General features: G+C 42.4%; 1 non-coding gene across 1 annotated transcript; it reads right to left on the bottom strand.

The window, feature by feature from the left end:
- On the bottom strand, positions 1-114 carry LOC140285075 (U5 spliceosomal RNA). Its single transcript, XR_011910275.1, has one exon. It is a non-coding gene; the product is annotated as a U5 spliceosomal RNA (small nuclear RNA).
- Positions 115-15047: the final 14933 nt, after the last annotated feature.

The raw sequence follows: 15047 nt of genomic DNA, 5'->3' as shown, positions 1-15047 counted from the left end.
CACCCGCAAAGGTAAAGCCTGCCAAAAATAGAAACAACTCATTAGTGCTGCTCTCCACTGAAGTCTTTAATAAAAGGCGAAAGACTTGTACGTTATGAAGAGAAACCAGAGTACGATTATCCGTCACTGCGGGAGCAGGGCATCAGGCTAGTTGGCATAGCCACCTTCCCCATGGTGAGCTTTGCTCCCCCCCCCCCCTTGCTCCTAGGCTGACCAAGGAGGAACTACTCGATGGCTGCAACACCTGAAAGAGATATTGATGCGAGACCCGATCAAAAGCTTTTTCAAAGTCTAAATTTAAGATGACAAGCCGGGTGTTTCTGTCTCTAGCGTAATCAATGATGTCTCTAATCAGTACGAGGCTGTCGGTGAGTTGTCTCCCTGAGATTGCACAAGCCTGGTCTGGGTGAATTACCTCCTCTAAAACAGAGGACATCCGTGTCGCTAAAACCTTGCTAAAAAGTTTACAGTCAAAATTTAAAAGTGTGATGGGCCTCCAATTCTTTAGGTCAGTCTTATAATTTTTTTAAAAAGTAGAGTCACTATTCCCACTCTAAAACTGTCAGGCAGTCGGTCGAGTTTTTCAAAATCTTTAAAAACATCTAAAATGTCTGATGATAAAAGGTCCCAAAAGGTCAGATAGAATTCTGCAGGAAGCCCGTCTAAACCCAGAGCTCGACTTCTCTTAAAACCTGTTAGGCATTTTTTCTAACTCTAAAGCAGTAAAATCCTGTGTCAAGTGTGCATGCTCTTTTACGGTTTTGTCAACGAATTTTAAAATTTCTGCCGATGTTTCCAAGTGCACTGGTTTCTCTTTGTACATGTTACTATAAAAGGTATGTACAGTTTCAATCATCTCTTGTGTGGATTTTGTTAAAAACCCATCTTCTCTTTTTAGATTTTGAATACACTCCTTTTTATTTATAACTTTCTTAATAAAGTACCGTGTGCATTTTTCACCTTCCTCAATTTCCTGCTCCCTGCTTCTTACAAAAATTCCTTTACTCTTTATTTCTGCTAAAACTGACATTTCCTTTTTGACATGTTTGATTTCTTCATTAAAGTCTATGCCACACTGATTTAGTTTAAAGTAGCGCTGTAAGCGTTTCTGTAGTCCCATCATACATCTATTCTCTTTCCTTTTTTTACGTTTACCTTGCTGTTTAAAAAAAAGTCTGGGTCGTTTCCTTCACCATTTCCCACGATTGTGCATGTGTTTCGTAGAGGTCTTGAAAGGTCTGCCACTCTTTATAACATTCCCTGTACTGACTGACTATGATTTCATCCTCCAACAGGGAACAGTTGAGTTTCCACAGACCACTTCCTACCGTCACACCAGAAGGGGGGGAAAGAGTGCAGGAGAGCATAAGGTGGTCTGAAAAGAAAACAGGAGTTAATCTAACATCAGTGGGTGGGCAATCTCTAGTAAAGAAATAATCAATGCGAGAGGCTCTGGTGCCATCATGACTAAACCAGGTGAAGCCCTCCTCTCTGGGATGCATGGTTTTAAAACCGTCAGTAAGCTTAAAATCCCTGCATATGCCCTGAAGTAAAATCGAAGTCCAAATAGAAATCCACTTTAAAATCTCCCCCTGCTCTTTTTCTATCTTTCCTGCTCAAGATACAGTTAAAATCCCCTCCTACAACTAAAGGTACTTGCCCTAGCATGTAAAGCTGTATATCTTCTAAAATACCTGTAATTTTTTCCATTGAAACCATAAATATTTAAGAGGTTAAAGTCTTGCCCCATAAAATTCAAGTGTGCTAAAAGTGCCCGTCCGCCACTGTGCTACCTTTCACCAGAACATGCGGATTTTTAATTAGAATGGCCATACCATCATTTTTATTTTGATTTGAGCCACTCCATATCGATAAATGGGGCCACATTTCCTCCCATTGTCTATGGTTTTTTGAAAAAGGTAGTCCACATTCTTGTATTAAAAACACATCTGATTTTATGGAGACTAAGAAGGATAAAATACTCTGGGCTCTTGTCTTTGATTTCACACTTCTCACATTTAGTGTTGAGAAGGTGAGAACCATTAAAAGGATAAAGGAAAGTAGGTCTGTCATTTTCGTTTTTCTAAGTTATCAAAACAAATTACACACTCAGGTTATTTCTTGGGAAACTAGCTCTTCCTTAATTTCTTTAGGTGAAAAGTGAGTAGGGTGATCTATATTTCCTTTTCGGACTCTCGGTGTTGGCCTCTGACGCAATGTTGCATTTAACTTTGAGTCCCTGGGTGTTGATTGCAGAGCTAAAGTTAAAAAGGAGACCTCATTTGGTGAGTCGGAGGGGAAGACTCTAGGTTCTTCCACTGAAGAACTGTCTGAAAGGGACCTAACCCTTCCCCTCTTCTCTGATACCACTGGGGAATCGGAGGACAACTCAGATGCCGTCCTCTTCGGCTGTTGACCTTCGGGGAGGTGAGTATCTTCACTACACTCACCTGTCTGCTCTTCCTCCTCATTTAGCGTAGCTCCACCCTCTGCCTGTGAATTCTCACAGACTTCAGCACTGAGTGGTGAGGCCTCTACAGGCCCCTCCCCTTATGTTCCTCACTTCCAATCCAAGCTTTTGGCGGGAAGTTTGAATTTATTGGGTCAACCTCTTCATTTTGTTCACCAACTGCCACCTCTGGTCCTTCTCTTTGTTGGCTTGACTGTGACTTTACCGTCTTTAATTTCTTGGCAAAAGATTTAGGGCAATCTCTGAAGAGGTGATTTAATTCTCCACAGAGCTTACATTTGTTCGGAGTTGTTCGGCTACAAGAAGGTGTGAAAGTCCGACCATGGTTTGTAGAAAGCGGGTAAGAAAAGGTTCGAAAGTCCGAATATATACCATCAAAAGTGGAAGCGAAGGTGTTCGGCTGCAAGGTGTGAACGTCCAACCAAAGTTTGTAAAAAGCAGTTAAGAAAAGTTTCGAATATCCAACCAAACATAATCAAAAGCGGGAGCAGAGCTGTTCGACTGCAAGTAGGTGTGAATGTCAGATCATAATTTGCAAAAAGCTGATGAGAAAGGGGGAGAATGCCCGACTACACACCATCAAATGTGGGAGCGGAAGTTTTCGGCTGTGAGTAGGTGTGAATGTCCCACCATAATTTCTGAAAAATGTGTTAGAAAAGACTAGAATGCCGAACAATACATCATCAAAAGCGGGAGAGGTGGTGTTCGGCTGCAAGTAGGTGTGAACGTCCAGCCATAATTACTCACAAACGGGTAAGAAAAGGTAGTATTGCCAGACCATACATGATCAAAACAGGGAGCGGAGGTGGTTCAGCTGCAAGGTGTGAATGTCTGACTAAAGTTTGTAAAAAGCGGGTATGACAAGGTGCGAATGCCCGACAATGTATGATCAAAAGAGGGAGCGGAGGTTTTCGGCTGCAAGGTCTGAATGTCCAACCATAATTTGTAAAAACCGGAGAAGATAAGGCTCGAAAGCCCGACTATACACCATCAAAAGCGGGAGCGGAGGTGTTCAGCTGCAAGCATGTCTGCATGTCCACCAATAATGACTGAAAAATGGGTAAGAAAAGGTGCGAATGCCCAACCATACATCATCAAAAGCAGCAGTGGATGTGTTCCGCTATAAGAAGGTTTGAATGTCCGACCATAGTTTGTAAAAGGCGGGTAAGAAGAGGTTCGAATGCCCGAACATACACCATCAAAAGAGGGAGCGGAGGTGTTCTGCTGTAAGAAGGTGTGAATGTCCGACCATAGTTGGTAAAAAGCGGGTAAGAAAAGGTGAAAATACCCGACTGTACACAATCAAAAGAGGGAGCGGAGTTGTTAGCAACAAAGTGTGAAAGTCCGACCATGGTTTGTAAAAAGCAGGTAAGAAAAGGTTTGTATGCCGGAATATACACCATGAAAAGCAGAAGCGGAGGTGTTCGGCTGCAAGAAGGTGTGAACGTCCGACCAAAGTTTGTAAAAAGCAGTGAAGAAAAGTTTCGAATATCGAACCAAACATAATCAAAAGCGGGGAGCAGAGCTGCTCGACTGCAAGTAGGTGTGAATGTCAGTTCATAATTTGCAAAAAGCTGATGAGAAAGGGGGAGAATGCCCGACTATACACCATCAAATGTGGAAGCCGAAGTTTTCGGGCTGTGAGTAGGTGTGAATGTCCCACCATAATTGCTGAAAAATGTGTTAGAAAAGACTAGAATGCCGAACAATACATCATCAAAAGCGGGAGAGGTGGTGGTCGGCTGCAAGTAGGTGTGAACGTCCAGCCATAATTACTCACAAACGGGTAAGAAAAGGTAGTATTGCCAGACCATACATGATAGAAACAGGGAGCGGAGGTGGTTCAGCTGCAAGGTGTGAATGTCTGACTAAAGTTAGTAAAAAGCGGGTATGACAAGGTGCGAATGCCCGACAATGTATGATCAAAAGAGGGAGCGGAGGTTTTCGGCTGCAAGAAGGTCTGAATGTCCAACCATAATTTGTAAAAACCGGGGAAGAAAAGGCTCGAAAGCCAGACTATACACCATCAAAAGAGGCAGCGGAGGTGTTCGGCTGCAAGAAGGTCTGAATGTCCAACCATAATTTGTAAAAAGCGGGTAAGAAAAGGTAAGAATGCCCAACCATAAATTATCAAAAGCGGCAGCAGAGATGTTCGGCTGGTATTTATCAATGTCTAGATAGATTTCAAGAAAAAACAACGTTGTACTTTGCAGTAAAAGAAAGAGCAAATCTAAAGTTTCAGGAATCCGAGTATAAGCTTGCTTTCATGAGTTCTGCACGAATTCGGATTTTGCTATAAATTGAATTCCTTCACTCAAACTAAATTACAACTGCTTTGTCCTTCATATGTACCCAATTCTACATATATTTCAAGCATAAACTTCCTCATATTACCCAGAATGAAAAAGAACCACACTTGTGATTAAGCCATACGCCCCTTTTGAGGAGTTCTGCATGATTTGGGATTTTATCTATAAAATTAATTCCTTCACTCAAACTATGTTAAAACGGCTTTTACCTTAATATTTATCAATGTCTAGATAGTTTTAAACAAAAAAAACAATTTTGTACTTTGCAGTAAAAGAAAGAGCAAATCAAAAGTTTTAGTAATCCGAGAATAAGCTTCTTTTCATACGTTCTGCTATATTTGGGATTTTATATATAAAATGAATTCCTTCACTCAAACTATGTTAAAACTGCTTTGTCCTTCATATTTATCAATGTCTAGATCGACTTCAACAAAGAACAACATTGGATTTTGCAGTAGAAGAATGAGCAACAATGAAGGATCAGGAATCCGAGAATAAGCTTCTTTTCATACGTTCTGCATGATTTGGGATTTTATGTATAAAATGAATGCCTTCACTCTAACCAAGTTTAAACTGCTTTGTCCTTCATATTTATCAATGTCTAGATCGACTACAACAAAGAACAACATTGTATTATGCAGTAGAAGAAAGACCAACACTGAAGGATCAGGAATCCGAGAATAAGCTTCTTTTCATACGTTCTGCATGATTTGGGATTTTATGTATAAAATGAATTCCTTCACTCAAACCAAGTTAAAACTGCTTTGTCCTTCATATTTATCAATATCTAGATTGATTTCAACAAAGAACAAGGTTGTATTTTGCTGTATAGGAAAGAGCAACACTGGAGGATCAGGAATCCGAGAAAAAGCTTATTTTCATGAGTTCTGCACGATTTCGGATTTTCCTATAAAATGAATTGCTTTGCTCAAACCAAGTTAAAATAGCTTTGTCCTTCATAGTTATCAATGTCTAAAAATGTATCAAGCATAAAGTTCCTCATATTACCCTGAATGAGAAAGAAGCATCCCTTTGGTTGAGCAATACGTTCCTTTTGAGGAGTTAGGCATGATTTCGGATTTTGCTATAAAATTCATTCCTTCACTCAAACCAAGTGGAAACTGCTTTGTTCTTCATATTTATCAATGTCTAGATCGATTTCAACTTCTTCTACTGGAAAATCCAACGTTGTTCTTTGTTGAAGTCGATTGATAAAGATGAAGGTAAAAGCAGTTTTCACTCGGTTTGAGTGAAAGAATTTATTTAATAGCAAAATCGCAAATCATGCAGAACTCCCTTTCACATTCACACCTTTTCTCACCTGCTTTTTGCAAACTATGGTCGGCCATTCACAGCTTCCTCTCCACCATACTTGTATGATGGGATATTCACACCCACTTGCATCCGAAGACCCCCCCCCCCCCCCCCCCCCCCCCACACACACACACACACACACACTTTTGTTGATATTTAGTCGGTCATACGCACCTTACCCGCTTTTGGCAAACTATGGCCTTCTTGCTGCCAAACACCTCTGATCTCGCTTTTGATGATGTAAGGTTGGGCATTCAGACATTGCTTCACCTGCTTTTCACCAAATATAGTCAGACATTCACACCTTCTTGCAGCCGATCCACTCCTGCTTTTGATGATGTATGGTGGGGCATTCGCACCCATTTTTTACCCATTTTTCAGGAATTATGGGTGGACATTCAGATCTTCTTACAGCCGAAAACCTCCGCTCCCTCTTTTGATCATACATTGTCGGGCATTCGCACCTTGTCTTAGCCGCTTTTTACAAACTTTAGTCGGTTATTCACACCTTCCTAACTGTTTTGATCATGTATGGTCTGGCAATACTACCTTTTCTTACCCATTTGTGAGTAATTATGGTTGGAGAGTCACACCTACTCACAGCCGAACAACCGCTCCCGCTTTTGATGGTGTATAGTCGGGCATTCTCACCCTTTCTGATCAGCTTTTTGCAAATTATGATCTGATATTCACACCTATTTGCAGTCGAACAGCTCTGCTCCCGCTAATGATTATGTTTGGTTGGATATTCGAACTTTTTAACTGCTTTTTACAAACTTTAGTCGGACGTTCACGTATTCTTGAAGCCGAACACCTCCGCTTCCGCTTTTGATGGTGTATATTCGGGCATACGAACCTTTTCTTACCCGCTTTTTACTAACCATGGTCGGACTTTCAAACCTTCTTGTAGCTGAAAATCTCACCTCCCTCTTTTGTTTGTGTACAGTCGGGTATTTTAACCTTTTCTTACCCGCTTTTTACCAACTATGGTCGGACATTCACACCTTCTTACAGCGGAACACCTCCGCTCCCTCTTTTGATGGTATATGTTCGGGCATTTGAACCTTTTCTTACCCACCTTTTACAAACTATGGTCGGACATTCAAACCTTGGAGCCGAACACATCCACTCCTGCTTTTGATGATGTATGGTTGGGCATTCGCACCTTTTCTTAACCATTTTTCAGTAGTTATTGGTGGACATTCAGACCTTCTTGCAGCTGAACACCTCCGCTCCCGCTTTTGATGGTGTATAGTTGGGCTTTCGAGCCTTTTCTTCCCTGGTTTTTACAAATTATGGTTTGACATTCAGACCTTGCAGCCGAAAACCGCTCCCTCTTTTGATCATACATTGTCGGGCATTCGCACCTTGTCATACCCGCTTTTTACAAACTTTAGTCACACATTCACACCTTGCAGCTGAACCACCTCCGCTACCTGTTTTGATCATGTATTGTCTGGCAATACTACCTTTTCTTACCCGTTTGTGAGTAATTATGGCTGGACGTTCACACCTACTTGCAGCCGTACACCACCTCTCCCGCCTTTGATGATGTATAGTCGGGCATTCTCACCCTTTCTCATCAGCTTTTTGCAAATTATGATCTGACATTCACACCTACTTGCAATCGAACAGCTCTGCTCCCGCTTTTGATTATGTTTGGTTGGATATTTGAATCTTTTCTTAACTGCTTTTTACAAACTTTGGTCGGACGTTCACACCTTCTTGCAGCCGAACCCCTTCGCTTCCACTTTTGATGGTATATATATTCGGGCATTCGAACCTTTTCTTACCCGCTTTTTACAAACCATGGTCGGACTTTCACACCTTCTTCTAGCCGAACAACTCCGCTCCCGCTATTGATTGTGTACAATCTGGTATTTTAACCTTTTCTTACCCGCTTTTTACCAACTATGGTCGGACATTCACACTTTCTTACAGCGGAACACCTCTGCTCGCTCTTTTGATGATGTATGGTTGGGCATTCTGAACTTTTCTTACCCATTTTTCAGTAATTATGAGTGGACATTCCCACCTTCTTGCAGCTGAACACCTCCTCTCCCGCTTATGATCATGTGCGGTTTGATATTCGAAAATTTTCTTTCATGTTTTAAAGCAATTATTGATGGACATTCAAATCTTCTTGTAGCCGAACACATCCACTCCTGCTTTTGATGATGTAAGGTTGGGCATTCGCACCCTTTTTTTACCCATTTTTCAGGAATTATGGGTGGACATTCAGACCTTCTTGCAGCCGAAAACCTCCGCTCCCTCTTTTGATCATACATTGTCGGGCATTCGCACCTTGTCTTACCCGCTATTTATAAACTTTAGTCGGACATTCACACCTTCTTGCAGCTGAACCACCTCCGCTCCCTGTTTTGATCATGTATGGTCTGGCAACACTACCTTTTCTTACCCGTTTGTGAGTAATTATGGCTGGACATTCACACCTACTTGCAGCCGAACACCACCTCTCCCGCTTTTGATGATGTATGAACCGGCATTCTTACCTTTTCTAACACATTTTTCAGCAATTATGGTTGGAGATTCACACCTACTCACAGCCGAACAACCGCTCCCGCTTTTGATGGTGTATAGTCGGGCATTCTCCCCCTTTCTGATCCGCTTTTTGCAAATTATGATCTGATATTCACACCTATTTGCAGTCGAACAGCTCTGCTCCCGCTTTTGATTATGTTTGGTTGGATATTCGAACCTTTTTAACTGCTTTTTACAAACTTTGGTCGGACGTTCACGTATTCCTGAAGCCGAACACCTCCGCTTCCGCTTTTGATGGTGTATATTCGGGCATACGAACCTTTTCTTACCCGCTTTTTACAAACCATGGTCGGATTTTCAAACCTTCTTGTAGCTGAAAATCTCTGCTCCCTCTTTTGTTTGTGTACAGTCGGGTATTTTATCCTTTTCTTACCCGCTTTTTACCAACTATGGTCGGACATTCACACCTTCTTACAGCGGAACACCTCCGCTCCCTCTTTTGATGGTATATGTTCGGGCATTTGAACCTTTTCTTACCCACCTTTTACAAACTATGGTCGGACATTCAAACCTTGGAGCCGAACACATCCACTCCTGCTTTTGATGATGTATGGTTGGGCATTCGCACCTTTTCTTAACCCTTTTTCAGTAGTTATTGGTGGACATTCAGACCTTCTTGCAGCTGAACCCCTCCGCTCCCGCTTTTGATGGTGTATGGTTGGGCTTTCGAGCCTTTTCTTCACGGTTTTTACAAATTATGGTCGGACATTCAGACCTTCTTGCACCCGAACACCTCCGCTCCCTCTTTTGATCATACATTGTCGGGCATTCGCACCTTGTCTTACCCGCTTTTTACAAACTTTAGTCGGACATTCACACCTTCTTGCAGCTGAACCACCTCCGCTCCCTGTTTTGATCATGTATGGTCTGGCAATACTACCTTTTCTTACCCGTTTGTGAGTAATTATGGCTGGACGTTCACACCTACTTGCAGCCGTACACCACCTCTCCCGCCTTTGATGATGTATAGTCGGGCATTCTCACCCTTTCTCATTAGCTTTTTGCAAATTATGATCTGACATTCACACCTACTTGCAATCGAACAGCTCTGCTCCCGCTTTTGATTATGTTTGGTTGGATATTTGAATCTTTTCTTAACTGCTTTTTACAAACTTTGGTCGGACGTTCACACCTTCTTGCAGCCGAACCCCTTCGCTTCCACTTTTGATGGTATATATATTCGGGCATTCGAACCTTTTCTTACCCGCTTTTTATAAACCATGGTCGGACTTTCACACCTTCTTCTAGCCGAACAACTCCGCTCCCGCTATTGATTGTGTACAATCTGGTATTTTAACCTTTTCTTACCCGCTTTTTACCAACTATGGTCGGACATTCACACTTTCTTACAGCGGAACACCTCTGCTCGCTCTTTTGATGATGTATGGTTGGGCATTCTGAACTTTTCTTACCCATTTTTCAGTAATTATGAGTGGACATTCCCACCTTCTTGCAGCTGAACACCTCCTCTCCCGCTTATGATCATGTGCGGTTTGATATTCGAAAATTTTCTTTCATGTTTTAAAGCAATTATTGATGGACATTCAAATCTTCTTGTAGCCGAACACATCCACTCCTGCTTTTGATGATGTATGGTTGGGCATTCGCACCCTTTTTTTACCCATTTTTCAGGAATTATGGGTGGACATTCAGACCTTCTTGCAGCCGAAAACCTCCGCTCCCTCTTTTGATCATACATTGTCGGGCATTCGCACCTTGTCTTACCCGCTATTTATAAACTTTAGTCGGACATTCACACCTTCTTGCAGCTGAACCACCTCCGCTCCCTGTTTTGATCATGTATGGTCTGGCAACACTACCTTTTCTTACCCGTTTGTGAGTAATTATGGCTGGACATTCACACCTACTTGCAGCCGAACACCACCTCTCCCGCTTTTGATGATGTATGAACCGGCATTCTTACCTTTTCTAACACATTTTTCAGCAATTATGGTTGGAGATTCACACCTACTCACAGCCGAACAACCGCTCCCGCTTTTGATGGTGTATAGTCGGGCATTCTCCCCCTTTCTGATCCGCTTTTTGCAAATTATGATCTGATATTCACACCTATTTGCAGTCGAACAGCTCTGCTCCCGCTTTTGATTATGTTTGGTTGGATATTCGAACCTTTTTAACTGCTTTTTACAAACTTTGGTCGGACGTTCACGTATTCCTGAAGCCGAACACCTCCGCTTCCGCTTTTGATGGTGTATATTCGGGCATACGAACCTTTTCTTACCCGCTTTTTACAAACCATGGTCGGATTTTCAAACCTTCTTGTAGCTGAAAATCTCTGCTCCCTCTTTTGTTTGTGTACAGTCGGGTATTTTATCCTTTTCTTACCCGCTTTTTACCAACTATGGTCGGACATTCACACCTTCTTACAGCGGAACACCTCCGCTCCCTCTTTTGATGGTATATGTTCGGGCATTTGAACCTTTTCTTACCCACCTTTTACAAACTATGGTCGGACATTCAAACCTTGGAGCCGAACACATCCACTCCTGCTTTTGATGATGTATGGTTGGGCATTCGCACCTTTTCTTAACCCTTTTTCAGTAGTTATTGGTGGACATTCAGACCTTCTTGCAGCTGAACCCCTCCGCTCCCGCTTTTGATGGTGTATGGTTGGGCTTTCGAGCCTTTTCTTCACGGTTTTTACAAATTATGGTCGGACATTCAGACCTTCTTGCACCCGAACACCTCCGCTCCCTCTTTTGATCATACATTGTCGGGCATTCGCACCTTGTCTTACCCGCTTTTTACAAACTTTAGTCGGACATTCACACCTTCTTGCAGCTGAACCACCTCCGCTCCCTGTTTTGATCATGTATGGTCTGGCAATACTACCTTTTCTTACCCGTTTGTGAGTAATTATGGCTGGACATTCACACCTACTTGCAGCCGAACACCACCTGTCCTGCTTTTGATGATGTATGGACCGGCATTCTTACCTTTTCTAACACATTGTTCAGCAATTATGGTCGGAGATTCACAGCTACTCACAGCCGAAAAACTCCGCTACCGCATTTGATGGTGTATAGTCGGGCATTCTCACCCTTTCTCATCAGCTTTTTGCAAATTATGATCTGACATTCACACCTATTTGCAGTCGAACAGCTCTGCTCCCGCTTTTGATTATGTTTGGTTGGATATTCGAACCTTTTTAACTGCTTTTTACAAACTTTGGTCGGACGTTCACGTATTCTTGAAGCCGAACACCTCCGCTTCCGCTTTTGATGGTGTATATTCGGGCATACGAACCTTTTCTTACCCGCTTTTTACAAACCATGGTCGGACTTTCAAACCTTCTTGTAGCTGAAAATCTCCGCTCCCTCTTTTGTTTGTGTACAGTCGGGTATTTTCACCTTTTCTTACCCGCTTTTTACCAACTATGGTTGGACATTCACACCTTCTTACAGCGGAACACCTCCGCTCCCTCTTTTGATCATGTATGGTCTGGCATTCTTACCTTTTCTAACACATTTTTCAGCAATTATGGTCTGAGATTCACACCTACTCACAGCCGAACACCTCCGCTCCCTCTTTTGATGGTATATGTTCGGGCATTTGAACCTTTTCTTACCCACCTTTTACAAACTATGGTCGGACATTCAAACCTTGGAGCCGAACACATCCACTCCTGCTTTTGATGATATATGGTTGGGCATTCGCACCTTTTCTTAACCATTTTTCAGTAGTTATTGGTGGACATTCAGACCTTCTTGCAGCTGAACACCTCCGCTCCCGCTTTTGATGGTGTATAGTTGGGCTTTCGAGCCTTTTCTTCCCCGGTTTTTACAAATTATGGTTTGACATTCAGACCTTGCAGCCGAAAACCGCTCCCTGTTTTGATCATGTATTGTCTGGCAATACCACCTTTCCTTACCCGTTTGTGAGTAATTATGGCCTGAACTTCACACCTACTTGCAGCCGAACACAACTTTTCCCGCTTTTGATGGTGTATAGTCGGGAATTCTCACCCTTTCTCATCAGCTTTTTGCAAATTATGATCTGACATTCACACCTACTTGCAGTCGAACAGCTCTGCTCCCGCTTTTGATTATGTTTGGTTGGATATTCGAACCTTTTCTTACCCGCTTTTTACAAACTTTAGTCGGACATTCACACCTTCTTGCAGCTGAAGCACCTCCGCTCCCTGTTTTGATCATGTATGGTCTGGCATTCTTACCTTTTCTAACACATTTTTCAGCAATTATGGTTGGAGATTCACACCTACTCACAGCCGAACATCTCCGCTCCTGCATTTGATGGTGTATGTTCGGGCATTCGAACTTTTCTTACCCGACTTTTACAAACTATGGTCGGACATTCAAACCTTCTTATAGCGGAACACATCCACTGCTCCTTTTGATGATGTATGGTTGGGCATTCGCACCTTTTCTTACCCATTTTTCAGTAAATATTGGTGGACATGCAGACCTTCTTGCAGTGGAACACCTCTGCTCCCGCTTTTGATGGTGTATAGTCGGGCTTTCGAGCCTTTTCTTCCCCGGTTTTTACAAACTATGTTTGGACATTCAGACCTTGCAGCCGAAAACCTCCGCTCCCTCTTTTGATCATACATTGTCGGGCATTCGCACCTTGTCATACCCGCTTTTTACAAACTTTAGTCAGACATTCACACCTTGCAGCTGAACCACCTCTGCTCCCTGTTTTGATCATGTATTGTCTGGCAATACTACCTTTTCTTACCCGTTTGTGAGTAATTATGGCTGGACGTTCACACCTACTTGAAGCCGTACACCACCTCTCCCGCCTTTGATGATGTATAGTCGGGCATTCTCACCCTTTCTCATCAGCTTTTAGCAAATTATGATCTGACATTCACACCTACTTGCAGTCGAACAGCTCTGCTCCCGCTTTTGATTATGTTTGGTTGGATATTTGAACCTTTTCTTAACTGCTTTTTACAAACTTTGGTTGGACGTTCACACCTTCTTGCAGCCGAACACCTTCGCTTCCACTTTTGATGGTATATATTCGGGCATTCAAACCTTTTCTTACCCGCTTTTTACAAACCATGGTCGGACTTTCACACCTTCTTGTAGCCGAACAACTCCGCTCCCGCTATTGATTGTGTACAATCTGGTATTTTAACCTTTTCTTACCCGCTTTTTACCAACTATGGTCGGACATTCACACTTTCTTACAGCGGAACACCTCTGCTCGCTCTTTTGATGATGTATGGTTGGGCATTCTGAACTTTTCTTACCCATTTTTCAGTAATTATGGGTGGACATTCACACCTTCTTGCAGCTGAACACCTCCTCTCCCGCTTATGATCATGTGCGGTTTGATATTCGAAAATTTTCTTTCATGTTTTCTAGCAATTATTGATGGACATTCAAACCTTCTTGCAGCTGAACACCTCCGCTCCCGCTTTTGATGGTGTATAGTCGGGCTTTCGAGCCTTTTCTTCCCCAGTGTTTACAAATTATGGTTGGACATTCAGACCTTCTCTCAGCCGAAAACCTCCGCTTCCTCTTTTGATCATAGATTGTCGGGCATTCACACCTTGTCTTACCCACTTTTTACAAACCAGGGTCGGACTTTCACACCTTTTAGTAGCCGAACAACTCCGTTCCCGCTATTGATTGTGTACAGTCGGTTATTTTCACCTTTTCTTATCCGCTTTTTACCAACTATGGTCGGACATTCACACCTTCTTGTAGCTGAACACCTCCGCTCCAGCTGTTGATGGTGTATAGTCGGGCTTTCGAGCCTTTTCTTCCCCGGTTTTTACAAATTATGGTTGGATATTCAGACCTTCTTTCAGCCGAAAACCTCCTCTCCCTCTTTTGATCATACATTGTCAGGCATTCGCAACTTGTCTTACCCGCTTTTTACAAACTTTAGTCAGAAATTCCCAACTTGCAGCTGAACCACCTCCAAATAAACCTTGGATGCTAGCTGGGCATATGAGGGCCCCGGGTCATTGCCTTGCTTTTAGGAAGCTTAGAAATAAATGTACAGCAGAAATAAGAAAGGCCAAGTCTGATCATTATCTAAATTTGATTCCCAGAGCTTACTCAGATTTCCCAAAAGTCTGTCCTACTGCTCCTGTTTTTAATTAGACTTCTATGCTCCGCAGTCGCAGATTTGTCACTCCTTTTAAGCTTATTGTATGTTCTAAATGTTCTTTTAATCGTGTCTTCAAAAGTTTTCTGTTTTTTCTGTCTCAGCTATTGCATATGAGATTATTTTCTCCATTTATCTCCAAGTTTAAATAAATGTTATTACTAGTGTGGCACTTTCTATGTCAAGGGGACAGTGGTGGTACTCTGTCCTGCATCATCTTTATTTCTGCTAATCCATGCTTCATACCATAAAATTGGGAATACTATAATAAGAGTAATGATTAATAA

The sequence above is a fragment of the Leuresthes tenuis genome, unplaced genomic scaffold (assembly GCF_036924035.1).
Source record: "Leuresthes tenuis unplaced genomic scaffold, fLeuTen1.0.hap1 SCAF_24, whole genome shotgun sequence".
NCBI lineage: Eukaryota > Metazoa > Chordata > Actinopteri > Atheriniformes > Atherinopsidae > Leuresthes > Leuresthes tenuis.
Note: the sequence above shows the minus strand (reverse complement) of the source record. Positions and strands in the feature narration are given on the sequence as shown.